The 22999-nt window shown below is 35.1% G+C and overlaps 1 long non-coding RNA gene across 1 annotated transcript in view; it reads left to right on the top strand.

Annotated features, from left to right (window-relative positions):
* LOC141495231 (uncharacterized) overlaps positions 1 to 20166 on the top strand; it is a 112856-nt gene extending 92690 nt beyond the window's left edge. Inside the window, exon 4 of the long non-coding RNA XR_012470696.1 lies at positions 17801 to 20166. This is a non-coding gene — a long non-coding RNA (uncharacterized LOC141495231). The remainder of the gene's footprint in view (positions 1 to 17800) is intronic.
* The last annotated feature ends 2833 nt before the right edge of the window (positions 20167 to 22999 follow it).

Here is a 22999-nt window from a genome sequence, read left to right as displayed (position 1 = left end):
CTCCTGGCTATGCCATGAACAAGAAATTCTACTTTTAGGTCCTCATTATTTTCTGTTTTTTTTTTTCCTAGGTTGGGGATATTTTCTTTCTTCACCTCTACCCACTAACTTCCCTATCTTTTACATACCAAATAAAATCCCATATTTTGTAGTAAGCCTTTCCCAGCTCTTCTTAATTCTAGTCACTTCAATAAGTTAATTATTTCCTATTTCTCCTATATCTAGCTTTCTGTGTATGTGTTTTCTTGTATCTTGTATGCCTCATTAGACTGTAAGTTCCTTGAGCTCAGGGGTCATTTTTTTGTCTCTTTTTTGAATCCCAACTGCTTAACATAACACCTGGCACATTATCAGTGCCTAATAAATGTTTACTAACTGACTGAATGAATGAATGGGTCAATGAGAATGGCTGCCTATTGCTGCTTTGGAATTTTCTCAGTTCATTATATTCATATTGTGAGGAGTTAATTTTTATTAATCAATAGTCATTTTTGATGTCATCTGTATATATCTTTCCATTATATAAAAAAAATCTAACCCAAGAAATAAAGTATTTTCAAATGTGTGAAAAAAATTCCCAAGATAATTTTTGTTGAATGTAAACATTGTCTTCATTTTATTTAGTTTACCTATATCCTTTCTCTATTGAGGAACATGTAAAGTATTTGCTAATGTAGGTTCAAAGAACCTGGATCTTTGTCTTGATTAGAGTAGTTGAGTCTTTCAAAGTTGATAACTATTATAATATTATTGCAAGTAAATACAATATTCTCCTAGTTATGCTCACTTCACCTTGCATCAATCAGTTCATTTAAGTCTTCTCAGATTTTTCCGAAACCATTCCCTTTCATGTTTCTTATGGCACAGTAGTATTTCATCACAAATATATACCACAACTCATTCTGCTATTCTCCAATTAATGAGCCTCTCCTCAGTTTCCAATTCTGTGCCAAAAGCTGCTATAAATATTTTTGTTTATATGGGTTCTTTTCCTTTTTCTTTGATCTCTTTGGGATACAGACCCACTAACAGTTTTGCTATGTCAAAGAGCGTGGACAGTTTTTTTTTTAGCCCGTTGGGAATAGTTTCAAATTATTCTCCACAATGGTTTGGACCAATTCACAGCTCCACTAATAATGCTCTTATTACCTATTCTTCCATATTCCCTCCAACATTTGACATTTTCCTTTTCTTTCATCTTAGCCAATCTGAAGGGTATGAAATATTTCAGAGTTGATTTAAAAAAAAATCTTGATTACTGTATTTTGATACAATTTGTTCTCTTAGTTACCCTTTTTATTTTGTACATTTTAATACATGACTCTGAGAGGCAGTCTACAGCCCTCACCAGACTAACAAATAGTTCTATAATGCATACACAGAAAGAAAGAAGGAAAAAAATAGAAGAAAGGAAAGAATGGAAGAAAGAACAAAAGACAGAAAGAAGGAAAAGGAGAAAATAGAAGAAAAGAAAGAAGGGAAGGAAAGAAAGAAAAAAGAAAGAAAAGAAGCCCTACCTCAGGTATATATTCCTCCAAATAAGAGTAGATACTAAAAAGCAATGGAACAATTTGAGTCATTTAATTAGTAGGTCCTAATAACTGCATGGCCTTCAGAGGAAATACAATTAACAAACTGACAGGGACAGAAATTACCATAAGAAGGTGTATGGAACAAGGAAGTGCCCCATTGACATGGACAGAGAAGGAAAATTTGTCCCAGCTTCTGGTTCATTTTGTGATTAAAGAAATTTAGAAAGGAAAATTATGCAAAAAAATAGGGAGCCAGACACTTGGTTTCTATAGCCTTCCAAAGCCAAATTTTTCCTAACACCCTTATAAGTTATTGCTTTTGTTTTAGATGTGTTTATATTTGGCAACTTAACAATTCCTCTGGATTTTGTTTGATCACAAGTAAAGATGTTTGACATGAATGATCATAGTACTCCACCCAAGACACTTTTATATTCTACCTAACATTATGATTATTTGAGTGTATGTTATCTCCTCTATTACACTTTAAATTCCATGGAGTTAGGAAAACTGCTTTTATTGCCCTTTGAGCTGATTACAAATATTTACCAACAATGCCTTGTATGTTCTTCAATACAGAAAGAATATAGGTAAAATAAATAAAATGAAGACAATTTACATAATCAACAAAATATCTTAGAATTATTTTTCACATATTTAAATGCTCAATAGTGAAATATACATAAGTCTTATGTCCAAAGAAGTAATTTAGGATAGTTCAGAGATATTGGGAGATATTCAAGGCATGGGAAACAGTTATAGAAATTTAGCATATGCTAATTTCAAGATAAGGACCGAAGTCCTCTCTTTTTTTCCCTATCAACTTCAGACATGTACAAAGTCCAAGATGAAATCTGGGACCAACTATTATTTCATTTTCTTTAAACAAGAAAGTAAGGTAATTATAATCTATTAAAAAGATTCAATCAAAAAATCTGGGAGAAATGGGTTTGAAGAGTTAAACTCTTTGACTAAGGGGAAGGATCCAGATTTTAGCTAATCAGACTATCAAGTGTTAATTGTAAGGATGGATGATAAATTAGAAGATACTTAAAAAGTAGAACAAGAGATAGCCAGAAGGAACCAAGGATTGAGAAGGCCAATCATTTCACAGCAAAGAACAGAATGCTTTGGAGAAAACTTGTATATAGAAAGTAGAAAGTAGTGGGGAAAAGGATAAGAAAGGAGAGAGAAGGAAAGGAGAGAAAGAGACCCATAGAAAGACAGGAGACAGAGTAAAATAGAGACAGAGGGCAAGAGAGATTTTTGTGTTTGTGTGTGTGTGTGTGTGTGTGTGTGTGTGTGAGAGAGAGAGAGAGAGAGAGAGAGAGAGAGAGAGAGAGAGAGAGACAAAGACAAAGACACAGAGAAGAAGAGACTAAAGTGAGAGACAGGAAACAGAGAAAAAAGACAGAAATCTTTCGTAGGCATTCCTAAGTTTTTGGGGGATTGTGTATGTGTTTATCAGTCTGAAATGGAATGCTGTAGTTTGTGGAGCTGCTTTTATGAACTCAAGGGACCAAAGGAAGTATTTAAAATAGGAATTCAGGAGATTTATACTTTACTTTATCCATTGTTAAAAAGGAGTAAGTGATAAGTGCTCCTTTAATTTGATTATGCAGAAACATCCCTTCTGGCAGCAGAGTTCCTCCAAACTTCTTGTACTGCAGGTTTTTAAAAAAATGTTCTGGCATTCTCCAAGAGCACTTCAACATACCATCCATGTTATCTTTCAAAGGCAGAGCCTTCTAAAGCTTTTGCTTGTATTTACAAACAAGCCATAGGGAATTCTACAACCAATCAGTGAGCTCCAAATGCTATTACCTTTATCTTAAACCTGAACTTTTATCTAGATTATACAACAAGTGGGGAGGAGGATATTCCTAGACATACTAACATACTATTTGGTGAAGTCATTAAAAAAATATTCAAGTCTTAGTTTTGACTCATGTTTTTTATATATATATATATATATATATATATACACACATATATATATACATATATATATATTTAAGAAGTTGGGAGTTGCACAATTTAATATCTGTTCAGATTCCTTTGTGCTTTCTGGGACAGAAAGGAAATGAGATAGGTTTATGAAATTATTTATTATTTTTCTTCATCCATAATCCCAACTCCCCAAGAAGGCAAAAAAAGAGGAAATGAGAAAGGAAAAAAGAGGGGGAGAGGAGGAAGGGAGGGAAGATGGGATAAAGGAAGGAAGAGAATGAGAGAGGGAAGGAGGAGGGGGAATAGAAAGAAGGGAAGAAAGGAGAAAAGAAGAAAGTAAGGGAGGGAGAAAAGGAGGGAAGGAGAGAAGAAAGGAAATAGGAAGAAAAGAAGGAAGAGAAAGAAGGAGGAAGGAAAGGAATGAAAGAAGGAGAGAGGTAGGGGGGACAGGAGGAAGAATGGGAGAGAAAGAACTGAAAGACAAGGGAGGATCCCTTTTAAGATTCATATATCAGGGCTGCTAGGTGGTGCAGTAGATGGAGCACTGGCCCAGGAGTCAGGAGTACCTGAGTTCATATCCGGCCTCAGACACTTAATAATTACCTAGCTGTGTGGCCTTGGGCAAGCCACTTAACCCCATTGCCCTTCAAAAACTAAAAAACAACAACAACAAAAAGATTCATATGTGGCAAATGTTTTTCATGTTCATATTCCTATAAGGTTATATTGCAGAGTAGGTAGAAAAACCCGAGTTCAAGTCCTGACTGACATTGATAGTATCTCTGTGACCTTGGATAAGTAATTTAACTTTTACTGCTCTTAGAATTTCCTTTAACTATAATTTGCAAAGTTACCGGCCTTTATTACTAGACAGAATTTTCTTATGGAAGTTTCCCTACAAACATGAAATCATCGGTGAAGTCCTTATCCCTAGACTACCTTTTGTTGTTTAGTCATTTTACTTATTTATGTCTGACTCTTTGTGACCCTATTTGGGTTGCCATTTCCTTTTCTAGCTCATTTTATAGCTGAGGAAACTGAGGCAAGCAAGGTTAAGAGATTTATAGCTAGTAAGTATCTGAGGTTGCATTTGAACTTGGATCTTCCTAATTTCAGGTGCAATGTTCTATTCACTTTGTGACCTAGTGACCCTACCTATTTCTCTGGTAAATAAACTATGAGAAAAAAAGGCACTTTAATATTCTTTCTATCTGGCATTAAAACACATTGATGATGCTTATCTCTCATTTTTCCCTATCAGATATAATTATAGTTTCAAAGGAAGAATACTGTCATAGATATAGAGTGGTAACGGGCCTCAGAGATGAGGTAATCACATCATCTCATTTTCTAATTGAGGAAATGGAGACCCCAAGAGTGATTTGCCCAATAATAATGTGACTAGCAAATGATAGATCTGGTATCTGAGTTTAGGTCCTCTGACTAAATCTAGAGCTCCTTCCTTTATCCCTTCTACAACCCTGATCCTTGAAAGTATAAAATGTACATTATAGTATTTGAATCAGGATATCTAGCCTATACCCTTCGTATCTGAATATGAAGAGACTCAGGCATAGAGAATAGAGGTGATTTTTCTCAAGGTCATATAGCTAGTTAGTGGCTGAATTTTGAAGAGAATCCAGACCTTTGGCCTCTTAGGACCAGTGCCCTTTCCTCTATGCCAAGATGCTTCTTTTTTCTAATAATGCAATATGTAAATTAAGGTCATGGGTCTCTCATAGAAGCTCTCATTAAGACTGTTCCATAAGAGAATACATCCAATAATTTTTGCTGAACATTTCTAGTTTTACAATTCCCTAAATCTTTCAGGGATTATAAATAGAATTTTTCTTTGCTTTAGGTTTTGGCTCTTCAGGTCCTTTGTAAGTCTACATTATCACTCTCTATGTCCATTAGTCCATCAGAACAATTGTGTATTGTTCAGTCATATCCAAATCTTCATGAGCTCATTTGGCGTTTTCTTTGCAAAGATATTGGAATTATTTGCCATTTCCTTCTCCAGCTCATTTTATAGATAGGGAAACTGAGGTAAGCAGGGTTAAATGACTTAATCAGGATCATATAGCTAGTAAGTATCTGAGGCCAGATTTTACTCTGGACTTCCTGACTTCAGACCCAGCCTTCTATCTAGCTTCACAATCAGAGCAATAACTGGTATTATATGGATTTTGCCAAGGAATGACATGGTAAGATTTAATAATATTTTTGTTTAGAAATGATACATTTGAGGGCAAAGTTGAAATATTTGAATTAGACCATATTCTTGAATGTGAAAGAAACCCTAGGAAATGAATTTTGAAAAAGATAGGGATAGGAATAAGAATTGGATTGTGATTTTGCTGGTTTCCTTCTACCAATGGAGGTTGCCATGTTCTTTGTAGCTAATAGCCTTAGAGTTGATAACATTACCTAAGGAGGTAAAATAGCTTGCCCAGAGCAGCCACACAAATAGTTTGTGTCAGAGGCAGAAGCTGACCCCAAATCTTTTTGGCTTTGAGACGAGCTCTCTTACCACTAGATTGCACTTACTCAAAGCAGAAGGCCTATGAAAGTAACTATTAAAAATGTGCTAACTGTTTATATTTGTAATCAAATACTTCAGTAAATTAGACAAGGTTCTGGAAAGTACTTTTAAGATTACTTGTCATAAAATGTGGTTTCTAATCAGTTCAACATCTATTCATTAAGCACTTTATGTTTTGTCATCAAATCACCCTGTGATCTTTCTGTAAAATGGAAGAGTCTGACTATATCTACCAAGGTATTGGTTGGCTTAAAGGACGTCTTTCATCCCTTCCAACTCTGAGAGGCTATGAATGTTAGAAGAGATGACTTCTAAGAAAACTGGTGTCTTGCAAAAACTTAGTATTCAGAAGACCTGAATTCTTGTTCTGCCGCTACTAACTTAAGTTCTCTGAGCAAGTCACTTTACTTTTTGTAAGTTCATTTATAAAACAAGGATGGTAGCCTTTGCATTGTCAACCTCATAAGGCTGCTGTCAGGAAAATATTTTGTTAGTGTAGTTATTTTTGTTGTTATTGTTATTAGTGCTGCCATTATTGCTGATATCAACTTATTAGGTAGGTAAGAAAAATGCTCCAATAATTTAAATATATTTTTTAAAAAGTAGAAATGAATTTTAATGGTATAGGGAACACATTGCTCTATCCAATGTGTTAGCTCTGGTTTTACAACTTAGACTTCTTCGACTTTTAGGACTTTGAGACTTTCTTAGTGACTTGGGAATTTAAATGATTTGTTCCAGTCTCATAGCCATTAGGTTTTAAGAGGTTCCTCACTCCAAGACTGGTTCTCTATCAACTTTTCTAGGCCATCTTTGAAAATGGGCTGTGAATGTGACTTATTATTAATGTCCCATATCTAAAATTTCCTAACTATGTGACTCTGGGAGAACCACTTTTCCTCTCTAGAACTCCTTTTTATCTTTGATAAAATGAAGACATGGTCTTAGATAATTCCTAAATAATTCTTTAGATAATTCCTTTCCAGCTCTAAATTTTCTATGAGTCCAAGCTTGAATTAGGAAAAGCATTTATTAAATGAAGTAGGAATGAGCATTCATTAAATACTTTCCTTGTCTATGATACTATGTTTGAGAATACAGAGACAAAACTGAACTGTTTCTCGGCTTGACTCTAACAAATAAATTTAATATGATTCTGGCAATCATAAGTGAAGATATGCTTCCCCCCCCTAAAACATGTAGGATATATGTCCATAATAGTTTTCCTTGCCTGAAAAAATAGTTTGTAGAAAACTGAACCTTTCACCACCTGGGGAAGGGTGTTTTAGCCTCTACCAAGGCACATCAGTGATTCTCAATAAACATGGATTGATTGACATTCACTGTAGACAAAGGCAATACACACACACACACACACACACACACACACACACACATGCATTTCTACTTTGGTACTTGAATTGATTATGGATTATACATTCCCTCCATTGGTAGAAATTATCATCTTCAGTCACACTCTGGTGTCAAAAAATATTGATAATTGCAGAAGGATATAATTTGGAATGTATTTTCCCACCATACTGTAGTCCAACTTCCTTTTCCTATTAAAGTCTGGGCCCAATTCATTGCCTCTTTTATCTGCTGAAAGGACATAGACTGATACATTTAACTTAGGGAGTCACATATCCAAACAAGTGTTATAATTTAGTGTTATAATATTCATTTTTCAGCACCACAGTTTTGTTTTGTTTTCTCCCATGGATGATGAAGCTAAACTCTATACAGTGAATGCCACTTTGGATGCCTTTTACTATTTTAGAGATTTGTAGAGTTAATAGATGACATAGTGGAAGAGGGACACCTGAAAAAGTCTGGCATTCACCAGGATCTTCTTCTCTCTTTGTACGTTATGAAGGACACCCTTTGTAGCCTTGGCAAGTCTCTCTGACCCATTTTTATTGAGTAGACTGTTGAACAGAGTTAACTGTACTAATGACTGTTACAGAATCTCATAAGATTTTAAATGCTTGGGAGACTATATATATATATGTATAGATATACAACTAGCTATCCACAAGAGCAAAAAAGTGTATATTTGTGTGTGTGTGTGTGTGTGTGTGTGTATGTATGGAGAGGGAGAAAGAGAGACCGAGACAGAGAGACAGTTAGGCAGACGTCTAGGCAGACAGGCAGCTAGGTGGCACTAGATAAAGTCCTGAATCTGAAGTCAGGAAGAGTCATCTTTCTGAATTCAAATCTGTCAGATATTCAGTAGCTGTGTGATCCTAGGCAAGTCACTAAACCCTGTTTACCTCAGTTCCTCATTTGCAAAGTGAACTGGAGAAGGAAATGTTAAACTATTCTGGTATCTTTGCCAAAAAAAACCAAACAAACCAAAAACCCAAATCCAACCCTCAAATGGAGTCACAAAGAGTAGGGCATGCCTCAGAAAAAGAATCAATGCACATATTTAATTATTAGACATATAATAAATCTGACATTGTTCTATTTATTTACCCATATTCAGATGCTACAGAACAATCTCCTTCCCCCCAAAGACCATTGTCCTCCTTACTGTGAGCAATTTTTCAATAATAAACACCTACAGAGACTTCCACTAAGAAGAGTGGGATTTAGAAGTCAATTTCACAATCTCATTTTATGTCCCTTGTTACTATTTTATTAATTAATGACTTAGGGACAAGGGATATGAATTGCAACATGAATGTTATAAATTGGGGACCATGGTAAAATTTAAATAATTAACATTTTATTTGATTGGTTTTTTCAGTTTAATTCACTCTGCATTTGTTCATTAAATACTCATCTAGTGGCATCCGGGACCTTCTGGCTCATTCTCTGTATAACACATTCGGTTTTCCCTGCATTGGTATTTTTCCACTACTCCTGAAAGAGGATAAAGAGTTCCCTGGGGCACTGTTGCTCTAAGAGGCAGAGGGATATCTGCTGTGATTCAGGGAAGAACAGTGCTCTAAGAATATGAAATATTTCCGCATGGGATACTGAGGTGTGTGCAGAAGCTAGAGTGAAAGTAGAGAGTCTATTCATCAAAATGTGCAGTTCCCATTTCAGGAAAGACAAAATAATATTAAAGAAAGGTGACTTAGAGTTGGAATATTTTACTGTCCATGGCAGGACATAGTAGAGGTGAGGGAGCATCGGTTAGATCTACCAGTTTTTATTTCAAGAGAAGATGATACTTAGATGAACCAGAGACATATATTTGATCTTCTCCTAGAGAACATTTGAACTGATTCACTTTTTTTCTGATTTAATCAAGGAGATAAGAATACTGTTTTCTGGAAATGGAACAGGTTAGGGCAATGGTTTCTAAACCACTTAATACAGCAGAAGTCAAAATAATCGCAAGTTCTGAAACTTTATTCTTTATAAAGACTGCAGTCTTTTTCAATCAGCCAAATTTATTGACTAAAGGCTATATCATGTATGAATTCTGTGTATGTTTGTGTGTGTGTATTTCCATGTATATAACTGTCTAGGGACAGAGACATCTAAAAAAACCTTTAATCTTAGGTGTTAATATTATTATTAATAGGCAATTCACTCAGTCAAGTTCAGTGGCTATTCAAATGCTTATACTTAAAAGTATGTATACTGAGATATATAAAAGGTCACCAACATTATCAAAAATTCAAAAAGATTTTGTAGATGACTATGCATGAGCATGAATGTATAATTATATTTTTTGTTGATCAATTTATTGAGTCTACCATGTGCCAGGAGGCAATGTTAGCTACAATGAATGAAATAATGCCTACATACAAAAATTATATTCTAACAGGGGAGAGAAGTACATACATAAATACAAACAGAATAAAAATATGTATATAATTATAAATAAATATAAATATACTTAAATACAAATAAACACAAAATAGTTGGGATTAGAAGGTGCTACTTTGGAGGGAGAGTGAGAGGCATCCAGATAGGAAAAGAAGGAGTGTATTAATAGGTATAGGGGAAGCCAGTTGTGCAAGAGGGGAAAAGGAAGGAAATATATCCATCCATCCATCCACTTATATTATAAATACATACACATATATACACAAACACACTTTGTGTGTGTGTGTGTGTGTGTGTGTTTGTGAGAGAGAGAGAGTGTGTGTGTGTGTGAGAGAGAGAGAGAGTGAGTGTGTGTGTGTGTGTGTGTGTGTGTGTGTGTGTGTGTGTAGAGTGCCTACAATTTTACAAAGAAAGGCATGAAGATGAGAATCAGAGTGTTATTTGTGAGGAAGAGGGAAAGCCAGTTTGGCTAGATCACTGAATGCAGGAGGGGAAATAATGCCCAATGAGGCAGCAAAGATTGTTTGGGGCCAGGCTGTAAAAGATGGTTTTATATTCCATCTTAGGCAATAGGGAGCCCCTGGAGTTTATTCAGTAGGGGAGTAACATGATAGTATCTGGACTTAATGAAAACACCTTTGGCAATTATGTGGAGGATTACTGGAGCAGAGAGTGAATTGAAACTGGAAGTCCTATTAGAAGACCTTTTAATGGATTAGATGAGATATGAAGTAGGTTTGAACTAAGGTGAGGGCTATGTGAGTGAAGAGCATGCATTGGATGAAGTATGCAAATGATATCGTTGAGATAGAAATGACAAGATTTGGCAATCATCTATATAAGTGAGGTGAGGGAGAATGAGGAATCAGGGGTAATGCTTAAATTTTAAGCCTGGGAGACTGGAAAAATAGTGGTACTTTCAAGAGAAATAGGGAAGTCTGGGAGAAGGGTGGGCTTTTTGGGAAAGACAACAGCTTCCTATCTTGAATAATGCATTCATGCATGAATATATACCTGCACAAGCATGAATATATACCTGCATAAAAATTCATGGTAATGAAGGTGATCCATATATGAAAACTTTGGAGTTAGAATAGATTTTTTTTTTTTAGTTTTTGCTAGGCAGTGGGGTTAAGTGGCTTGCCCAAGGCCACACAGGTAGGTAATTATTGTGTCTGAGGTCAGATTTGAACTCAGTTACTCCTGACTCCAAGGCCAGTGCTCTATCCATTACACCATCTAGCCGCGCCCCCCTAGAATAGATTTTAAAAGTCATCTTATCCTTTTTCCTAATTTTACACATAAGGAACCTAAAGTTCAAAGAAGTTAAGACTTACCCACAGGTCACATAGTTTAGTAGCAAAAGTAGGGTTCAAAGTCAAGATTTTTGATCAAAATTCCAATGATATTTTTACTGTACTGTGCTTTCTCCCACTTTAGTATTGCTTTAGTTAAATAAAATAATGTTTCTACCTCCTCTCCCTCTCTCAGATAGGAGAGGGTAAAGAGCAGAGAATGGAGAGCTCCTTCCCAATCTTTCAATTTATGGTGGGCACCCAGGGCAATCATCTCTCCTTGTTCCATAGACTGTTCTCTTGACTTCATCTTACCCTTGTGCCAATGCTCTTTCTCATACTTTTCAGGTTCTTATATGTACTGTTTTTCCTCATTAGAATGTGAGCCCCTTGAGGGCAAGGACTGTTTTGTCTTTCTTTGAATCCTGTGTGCTTTTCTTAGCACACTGTATGGTACATAGTAGGTGCTTAAGAAATGTTTACTGACTGACTGCTTTCAGAATTTAGTTACTGAGTTATCAAAAAGAATCTTTGGTAGAAAAGGTAAATGGGTAATATTTATCAAAAGATTATTTGAGAGGAAGATACATTCATCATAGATTTTATAGTTGTTAAATAATAGATTTTATAGATAGAAACATAATAATCCTTCACTCATCCATAAAATATATGTTGGAGGAATGATTCCCTAATTGACAATCCCAAGTATCATTCAATACATAAGTTTGTATTAAGCCTGGAGTTTTAGAGAATAGAATGAAAAGTAGAATAGAACATCTTTGAAGTTAAGAACTTTGAATCTAGTTGCCAGGACAAGATTAATATTTATAGATCAATAAACAAATAGGGACTAAATATAGATTGATGAAAGTGGACAGAGATTCAACCTAGGTTCAAGTCTCATCCTTGATTCATACTGGTTAGGGAACCCAGCATGTCACTTAACTTCTTAGTTTCCTAAAAAGGAACTGCATTTAGAGATCCCCAGAGGGATTAAACCAAATATTTCAAATATTGATACCATTCTCCAAAACAATTGTATTTAGTTAAGTACCAAATGTTATGGTATAGATTACATTTTGATTCAAAGTTTAAGAAAAGATCGCAATATCTTGCACAATCAAAGAAGGCTTCATAGAAAAAGTATGATATGACTTTAGTCTTTAAGCATAAATAAGGGCATGAATAACAGTAAGAGAGAGGCAGCAGGAGCAAAGGTATAGGGTCAGGAATTACTCCTGAGAGCCCCTTATCTAGATATAAGAATTGTATTGGAAATTGGAGTAGGGATAAAGTTGATTAGGTATCTGGGATTATGGAGGATGTTGAAGGTCAATTAATGAAAGTAGGTAATTCATTCACATGGGAGTATCAGGGCAAATCTTCCCCCCAAAGATCCAATAACACCTATTAAATGAGAGAGCAGAGTCTGACTCTTGACTGTAGTGAGTCCTTTTTGATAGAAGAATCCCAGCAGTTTCTCATGCAACCAACATCTGGAGAACTGGAAGAATCAGAAGAGTCTTAGGACCATTTGTTCCAAGGTGTAACTAAACTTTCAGAAACTGGGTTTCAAAACATGGTCCCCCAAAATATTCTTAGGAATAAACATGCCAAATTCGACTAGATATTTTAGCCAGGAAATTATGAGCTGGCATGAAATCAGAAATGAATTTATTATGTTCATATTTCTTTCACAGCAGCATGTAAAAATTTCATTCAAACTATTTTACCACTGGCTAGATTAGAAATAAAACAAAGGACAGCTTTCTAACCATTCTGCAATAATATTTTTGCTTAATGTTTCTAGCCATGTCAAGTAGAACATTCTCATAAAGTACAATATATACATTAGGTGGTGAGCATAAATCATCTTTAATTATAATATCCTTCACCCTGAGAGGCCCTTAGTGTTTTCCTTATAAAAGTTACACAGTTGAAAACTGCATACTGCTAATAGATCAGCCCTTACAGAAAATACAATTATGCCACATGCAGGGATTGGAAGTGGTTTTGCACGCATGCTGCCTTAGTGTATGAGACAAAATAGCTTCAACAGTGGACTTAACCACTGACTGGCCAAATCCTTAGCCTGTAGGAAAGGGGCAGCAGAACTGAGAAGGCCACACTAGCTCATTGTATGCAATAGATATCAGGGCATTAAAAAATCACCTCCTTATATAACCAAAAATAAGTTAAGAAAATAGACCTTCTGGTTAAGAACATGAGGATGCCACCAATCCAAGATCAATCAACAAGCATTTATTAATAAATAATAAATTTTAAAAGCACCTATTTGTAGGGGAATTGTGTTAGTCACTAGAGATATAAAAACAGAAATGAAATTGTCCCTGTTTTCAAGAAGTTTAATATACACATATGAGAGATAGGGAAAAGGACTAAATTTGTTATGTATGGAGGGCCTGAGTTCAAATTTAGCCTTGGACACTTACTGTGTAATCTAGGGCAAGAAGGAGAAAGGAAGAAAAAGAAAAGAAGAAAGAAGGAGGAGGAAAGAAAGAAAAAAAGAGAGAAAGAGAGAGAGAGAAAGAAAGAAAAAAGGAAAGAAAGAAAGGAGGGAAGGAAAGAAAGAAAGAAAAAGAAAGAAAGGAAGGAAGGAAGGAAGGAAGAAAGGAAGAAAGGAAGAAAGGACAAAGGGAATGATTTTAGAAAATCCTGGTTGAACTTACAAGAACTGATGCTAAGTGAAGCAAATAGAAGCAGGTGAATCTTGTATACAGTAATAGCAATATTGTAATGATAATCAACTATGAAAGACTTATTCTGATCAATACAATGATCCACAATAATTCCCAAGTATTCATGATGAAAAATGGGACTAAATTTTATTTATTTTCCTTGCCTTTTTATTTTTTGTGACATGGTTAAAAATGGAAGTATTTTTGAAAGACTTCATGTATGGACATCATATTGCTTGTCTTTTCAATGCATAGGGGAGAGGCTGGAGGATGAAAAAGAATTTGGAACAATTTTTTTAAAAGAAAGACTAAAAAATAAAATATAAGCTTCTTGAGAGCAGGCTGTATTTCAATTTTGTCTTTGAATCTCTAATGCTTGGCATATAATGGTAGCTTAATACATGCTTGCTTGCTGCTTACCTGGAGGACTTTAAAGCAGAGACTACCTGATTACCTGATAAGAATGCCATAGAAAGAATTATTGTATAATCTATATAAAATTAAGTTTGGATTACACTATATAGCCTTTGAGGTCCCTCCCAAATGAGAGTTTAGGGAAAATCCACAGACTATAAACAAATCCTATTATATACTTTGCTCTTTTTCTCTCAGTGTAAAATGAATAGCATCAGAATCCTTACATTTTCAAATGGAATTCAATTTTTCTCTTTCACGTTTTTCCTATTCCCTCCTGGCCCTGTGTTAAACCTGCATTCCATTCTCTTACAACTAGGTGGCATAGTAGATAGTGCTGGATCTGCAATCAGAAAGAAGAAAATCCAACCTCAGACCCTTACAAGCTAGGTGACCTTGTGCAAATCACTCTGTTGGTTCTCAGTTTCTCTTCTGTAAAACAAGGATAATAACTTCTTCTTTCCCAGGTTGTAGTGAGGATAAAATTAGATAGCATTTATAAAGAACTTTGCAAATCTTTAAGTGAGATTATTATTTTATTATTAATTTCCCTTGTGTCCAGTATTACAGGGAGGTTAATTTGATAGTGGAAGAATGAAAACTTCGGATCCAGGGTCAAAAAAGAAAGCAGCCTATACTGGACTTTACACTCTATGTCCCCGCTTGCCTCTTTTTGCATTAGCCATCCCAAACACTTGATATCCTCACTTCAGTTTTATTTTTTATTGACATATTATTTAATTTTTCTGATTACAAGCAAAGATATTTTCCAACATTCATCCATTTGCAAATTTATGAGTTCCACATTTATCTACCACCCTCCTTTCCCTCCCTCCTCCCCATGGTGGAGAACAATCTAGTAAAAGTATGCATGTGCAATCATGTTTAAACATATTTCCATATTAGTTCTGCTGTGCGGAATTAGAACTAAATGGAAATAAAACTTGAGAAAGAAAGGAAAAATATAAAAAAGTTTTTAAAATGAGAACATAAGGTATGTTTTGCTCTGCATTCAGAATTCATAGTTTTTTCCTCTGAATGTATCATCTCTGTTTTATTAGAATCCCTGTTAATATACATCTCAGAGATCACTTTCACTGCTTTCCTGATTCTTAGACTGCTAGAGTTCTTCCTCCCTTCCTTATACTTATTATAATGCTTTGTGCATAGATGATAATGTATTTCTTTTTTATACATTTATTCTCTATTTTGATATGTAGATAGTATCTCCCACAGCACAATATAAACTCTTGGAAAAGTTATTTCATTTTTTGGCTTTCTATCCCCAAAGCCCAGCATGGTGGCTGGCATATTAGGTGCTTAATACATAAATACCAATCTTAAAGAATAGTTGATTGGCATGACTGAAGATGAATGCAATGACTGAAGTGTGGTAATATGACTACCTATCCTGAGATAAAACTGAAATTCCTCAGTCAATCATTTCAAACCCTCCAAGATCTGGTTCTAGTCTAGGCTTCCAGACTTATTCCATATTGCTTGCCTTAGCACAATCTGTTTTCCAGCCAAAGTGACCTACTTACCACTCCCCAAACTTGGCATTCCATCTTTTGTTGCTATTCCTTTGCACTGGTTGACACTGTGGGACCAGAAGGGACTTCTCCCTTCCCTTCTTTCTTATCTAAGATTCCTAATTTGTTTTTAGGTTGAGCTCAAGTACCTATGAGAAGTGTTTCAATACTCTCTCAGTTGTTAACTGCTCCCTTCCTCCTCAAATTATGATGTATTTGCTTAACTCTTTCCATGCATGGTATGTCTCCCAATAGAACATAAGTACCTTGAGGGAAGGGACCATTTTTCATGTTTGTTTTTTTATTCCCACTCATTACCTAGCATGATGTTTTACACTCAGGCGATATTTCATAAGTGTTTGTTGATTTTTTAAGTCAAATAAGCTTCTGTTTCCTGCATGCTTTTAAAGGACTGGAGATACCATGGATAGTAAACCCCTAATTGTCGCATAGCAAAGGGTTTGGGGACTACTAGGCTTATGATTTCTTTGGTATAAGGGAATGACATGTGATGAAGTTCCTTCTACTAAGGCAGGTATCCACTCATTCTACAATATATATTTTTAGAACAACAGCATCCAACTCAAACAGAAACAAAGTACACTAATCTGTATATAAAGATTCCTCTGGGTTACATTGTGACTTAGTTTTAAAATGGAATATTATCTAGGTTTTATGATTTTCAAATTTTATTTTATTAAATATTTCCCACTTATAGTCTGGATTGGGTTGCTCTCAAGAGCATGAAGGACCTTAATGTGTCTCAGACATCTTTAAAGAGTTGCCTGGAATACGGAGAATACAAGTGAGTTGCCAAGAGAGATATAAACAGTATGTGTTAGAGGCAGGATTTGATCCCAGGTCATCTCAGTTGCAAGGCTAGGGCTCTATTTATCTCCTTTAGGAAAGCAGTGTGGTACACTGGAAAAAAGTAAGATCTCTGGAGTTTGAGAATTGAGGTTCAAATCTTTGTGCTTAGCAATTGTATGTACTTGGGCAAGTCATTTGAACTCCTTGGTCCTCAGTTTCCTTATCTACAAAATGAAAGAATTAGGGCAGCTAGCCTGATGTTCTGTCTAGTTCTACATCCTTGATTCAAACATTGCACCCACCTGAGAAATGCTTCTCTGAGGTAGCATTTTCTGGAATACACAATAATGAATCCAGCAATAATATGGTAATTTGCTTCTATGCAGAGCAATACTAAAACTAGAAACAATAAGACAAAGTGAATGGGAGGTGGGGGTGGATGTGCACTGAGAAGCAGATGTTAGTCATAACAAGATAGTATTACCTACCCCTCCCTTTCTTCTTTTCCTTCAATTATACAGAGATAGAAAGATAGTGGGGGGGGAGAAGTGGAAGAAATGGGGAGAGGGATAAAGTGAGGAGATGATGAGGGAGAGGGAGAAAAAGGAGGGGAGTGTAGAGAAAAGAGAGGAGTGGAGAAAAAAAGGAAGATAGAGGAAGAGAGTGAAGAGGAGGGAGACAGACAGAGAGACAGAGACAGAGAGACAGGAAGTTTGTGGAGTTTGGACTATGTTATGTAAGCAATTTTTTTTGCTTTACTGCACATACTGCTATTTCAAATTATTTTAAAATAAAGCAACTTTCATAGGCCAGAGGCTATTTTCCCATAATTTTTCTTGGTATTGTTTATACTGTATTTTTATGAGTTTCAGTGTTATTACAGAGTTTTCAACAATCATTAGGTAGTATGTGTGACATAATTGAATACAATTTTATTACCCCAGTGAACAGATATAAATATTTAATTCTTGTGCACCACATGACAATGTATATTCTTTTGGTTAATAAATCTTTTTATTGTTTTGCTGCTAGGATGAGTACCTTCTGCTGGGATGTAAGAGCATTTTCACTGATGCACTATTAAACTCATTAACTCCACTTTAAAATCCTAGGTGGCATATTTTTATGTAAAACCAAACAGTTTCTTTCAAAATTAAATAGTAGGTAGAGTTGTGCTGATTTTTATTACTCTCTCTCTCTCTCTCTCTCTCTCTCTCTCTGTTTCTTCTGCACCCAGGTCTAGGTCATAGGATTCTTCAGAATACTACATAGGATGAGCTGAGCATTCCAGAAGACCTTAACCCTGCCCTACCCAACTTTATCTTGGATATGCAGTCATCTATAGGACTCTGTCACCAAAGAAAAAATAAATGACCATTGACCTCATTTTCAGGAAACAGCAATCTAATCTCACCCAAGAGGGTGAGGGAGTAAACATATAGCCCTCAGCTATTAATAACATGTTGGGAAACCAGCATGTTCCTTAGGTAGAAACCATCTCACAGTCTGTCCAAAGACACCATTTTCCTCCCTAGTGTGTGAGGATGCCTTGAGGCATTTGTGAAATTCTTTCTAATATGGATGATTAACCTTCTGTCTGCCAATATTTCTTTCTTTTGAGGGGCAAGGTGATCATGGCAAACTGATTTGGATATCTGAAGTGAATAAACTGTTAACTGAATGATTTGAACATATATCTGAGAAGCCTTTTCTTGACTGCAGTTAAAAGACTTTTGCTTAGATGTGATGACTAGGAAACAATCTATTTAGAAAACATGGATAAATACACTCTGAAAACCATGCCCATAACATAATATGCTAATAAAGCAAAGAGTGAAACTGGCAAAATTTTTACTGTCACTAGCTCCCAGGAAAGAAATTGCACTAAGTTTATTAAGTAATTTCAACCTATACAATTTAGAGGAATCCTCCAAGTTTTGTACTATGCTAACAAGCAAAATTCTCTGACAGACGGAGAGCCGGAGAGATGTGATCCCCACTGTTTCTGTTTATACAACAAATTGTTGTTTTGTTATCTGAAGGATTTTGAAATTGGGAATTTGTAGAAAAGCTTAATTGAGAGAAACTTTTTCCCCCCATTAAATTATCTGCTCTACCTTTTTGGTTCCCCTTTCCTCAACTCAAGCTTAATATAGAACAAGCAACTTCCACCATGGAACATTGACCTTCTCAGCAGGCATGGAACACAAGGGTGTCTGTTAATAGAACAGGCCTTGAATGAGAGAGTGAAAGAAGCCTCCCTATAGCAATAATAGTGAAGAGCAAGAGTTATGACATATAGAAACTTACTCAATTTTGTTAATGTGAGAAAAGATGGGGTGGCTAGGTGGCGCAGTGGATAGAGCACTACTGGTTTTGGAGTCAGGAATACCTGGGTTCAAATCCGACCTCAGACACTTAGTAATTACCTAGCTGTGTGTCCTTGGGCAAGCCACTTAACCCCATTGCCTTGAAAAAAAATCTAAAAAAAAAAAAGAATGTACCTGCAATGATCTGTTGAAAAAAGAAAATATTCTAGGGCATAGAATCAGCTTCCAAATGAAGGTTTAAAAATATTTAATAATAATGAATGTCATTGGGAGTCTGGAGCTATAGAGACTAGATTCAGAATTAGGAAAACTAAGCTACAAGTTATACTTCTGAGATATTGGCTATTAGACCCTGGGCAAGGTACTTATCTGCAACTCTCTAAGGCTCCAAGAGGCACAATTTATTTATCAATTAGTAAGCACTTGCAAAGTCTTAGAAGACACAGTATGGTGTGGGGACAGACAGATTATCATGAAACAAAGAAATCTTGGGCTCAGATCCTCACTCTGACACAGGCTGACTATGTCCCTGGGCACATTGCTTCCCCTCTCACAGTGTTCTATGCAATTCTCTAAGACTGGAAGGTGCTGTTAATTCAGTAGGCAAATAAAATGCTTGGTCCCATCACTAAATGACTGAATGAGTGCTGCCTCAGTCAAACTATGTCCTGGGAAAGATCTAATTTTGAAAAGGTACAGGTCTCCAGACCATTTCTAGTCATCCTGATTCATATCTGGGCATTGAACTGAGCTGGCTCTAGAGGAGAAAATGAGGCTGGTGACTTAGCACAGCATCCCCTCGCTCATATCCAACTCATGTGCTTGTCATGGTATCACCTCCCTGATGTTGTGGTCTTCTTCAAGAGTGAAGGACAAACATCATCATCATCATCATCACCATCATTCATACTTACCTTTCTGTGTGGCAGACACTGTAACTACAAAAAAACAATGTCAAAGAGATCTTGTCTTCAAGAAATTTACATTTTAATGGCACCAACCAACAGGAATACACAAAATATTTTTATGGAGGGGGCGGCATTAGCATCTGGGAGATCAGACAGGCTTAATGAGGAAGTTAGTCATAGAGCCGAGCTTGAAAGAAAATAAGGAATCTAAGAGGCAGATGTAAGAAATGGAATCCATGAATTCAAAATGACATATTTGGTCTGACAACTGGAGGTATTATATTCTGTTTGGAGGTTGTTTTTTTTTAATTTGGTCCAATGTTTCATCAGTTCTTTTGGAAGTTGTAGTACGATGGCAACTTATATTTGGGTCGGCATCAAATAATTTAAATTTATTATCATTAATAAATTCTTAGAAATTTATTGTTATATTTATATATTTTAAGATATAATATATAATTAATATAATATATAATAATGAGCCATAAGTTTTTGCTAACACATTATAACATATAATAATCAATATAATTATTAATAAATTATATGATAAATTGTTGCATATTTGATACTAAATTTATTGTTAAATTAAAATTATTAGAATTAAAATATTTAAAATAATTTGACTGGTTGCATTTTTAGTCCTTTAAATATTAACTGTTTTATTCACTTTCTCTACCTTCTTCACCTGAATACATTAGGTGTGTTGTTGACTTTTTTTCATTTAAATGCAGGACTTAAAATTATCTCTCTATCATGGCAAAGATCAATGAGCCCTGGTTTCTATAATTAGAGAACCTTGGTTCAAATTCCCCCTTGATGCCTTAACCTTGAGACTTTGAGTAAGTCATCACAGCTATGAATTTCATTTCCTTCCCTTCTTAAGTGTAAAATGAAGATGTTTGAGGTTTCTGAGGGTCCTTCCAAATCTTGATAGTTTTAATAAAATGTTATAGCCTGACTGATTTTCTGAATCTGAACTCTAGTGGATTAGCAATTCCTAACCATTTTATACAATTCAAAGGTATCACAAGCAGATCTTCTACTTTCTTTACTTGATTATTTCATCAATGAACTAAATCAAATTCTTCACATTGTAAAAAAAACAAAAACAAAAACAAAAGGGTTAGTACTCTGTGGTACATGTACATGCCACCTGGAGATTGTCCTTCAAATGGACACAATTCTATCAATTAACACCATAAACAAAATTAATCAAATACAAAGTTACTATCCACTTTTATATCCATTTTGTCCTTTGCTTTGCTGAAATCCAAATACAATTTGATTATAGGGTAATATGCTTTCTAATGTGTTTCCAAAAATAAAAGTTGATTTGTCAAGGCTGTACTTAATGAAGAATTCACTTGGTTATAAAGACATCAAGGTCAATCTTTGTATTCCAAAACTTCCAGGAATAGGTTACTTAGAATAAACTAAAGGTAATCAAGACCTCAGTTCTGATTTAGTGTGCTTAGAACTCTCTTGGGACTTTAAAATCTATGATCAAGGTGGTTAGCCAACTGTTAATAGAACAACTCATGCTACTCTCTTGGTGACTGTCACTTCCTTTTGTAGATGCTCAAAAACAATTTTTAAAAAGTTGAATCAAACAATTAGTGTTTCACTTGCCAAAGAGGCAACTAACTGAACTGTGACTAATGGGATTTTGTGTATGACATAGGAATTTATGCCAATATGCATAGACTATTTTACATTTCTATACACTAGGTAAAGTACAAACTTAAACAAAGGTCTGATAAACAGATGTCTGAAACATAATGGTTCTGAAGGTGTTATTTTCCTGACGTGAAACAAAAGTGCTTAAAAGCCAGATGGCAAATAAACCACAGTTCATCACTTAGGTTCACACAATATACTCCAACACATTTTTCATCAATTTCCACTTTATATTTAACACAGTAAATACAAAAGTGAATTACAACATTTCTTCTTCCTCTATCCATCTCATCCCCGAATGTTAATCTCTACTGTATCTAAGGCAGTAATTACTCCAAATAAGCAAACGAGTTTTTATATAACAAATTATCTCTTTGCAGAAACAAGAAATTCTGTATGCTCAACTGTTTTAGTTTTATTGAAGATTGCCAAAAACAGATTTTACAAAAGGAAAAAAAAGTCTCTTCCCTCTCCCTACTCTTAAAAAGTATAATTGAGATATTGCACTGATAATTATATGTCTGTATGCTATTTGATTCTCAGTTTTCAATCACGTACTCACTGTTATCCTGTGTTAACCACAATTTCCTAGGAAGGAATAGTGTCTTGTACTAACTGTAGGTACTTACTAAGTATTTGATGAAATAAATTAAATTGTAAGGTAGTCTAACATGCCAATTAACATCTCATACAACTTTATTTTATCCTCTATCTATTGACTCAACATTATGATGCCAGTAACAAATAGGTCGCCCCATCTTTCTGCCTTCATTATATTAAATGTTTCCCATGCATGTAATTTCAAGAAACTTCCCACATGACTTGGCAAACCACTCAACCAGAGATATATGAAAGTGCCTACCTCAACCAGAGATATGAAAGCGAGCACATTTACATGGGAACTGAAGTTTGTCTATACTTAGTTTATTCTAATAAGTCTATTCCCAGAAGTCTTGGTTTGCCTTTGTTTGGTTTTATAATAAAGTGAGTTTTTAATTAATTTTTATGTTAAGGGTAGATTGTGGAGTATTTGGATCAGGATCTAGGAAAGAAGAGGATTAGAACTAAATTCAATACTTTCATTTCTCTGGATACTGAGTTGATTTTTAACTTTACCTCCCAAATGAAGGATAACTATGTGGCTCTTATTTGTGGATCAGAGGATACACTTAGAGGCAGATAGAAATGAGAGGATAAGTTCATTAAAAGTGACTAAATCAAAGTCAACAGTTATTATAGACCTATTATATATTACATATATTATTTATTATATATTATAGTTTAATAATGAACATGAGAGTTAAAAATTTGTTGAGGATCCAACTTTAGTCAGGATTTATAGTCAAGGAATATTAATGCACAGTTGCCTAGGGCAGGAGAAACTGTCTACTGCCAAAGAGAAAATGAAATACAAGGAATCTCACACACACACATACACACACACACACACACACACATACATTTTCACATAAACACATACATACAGACAGTTGAGAAAATCACTTTCAGAAATCCTTCAGT

The sequence above is a fragment of the Macrotis lagotis genome, chromosome 8 (genome assembly GCF_037893015.1).
Source record: "Macrotis lagotis isolate mMagLag1 chromosome 8, bilby.v1.9.chrom.fasta, whole genome shotgun sequence".
Classification (NCBI taxonomy): Eukaryota; Metazoa; Chordata; class Mammalia; order Peramelemorphia; family Peramelidae; genus Macrotis; species Macrotis lagotis.
This window is presented reverse-complemented; position numbering and strand designations above follow the sequence as displayed.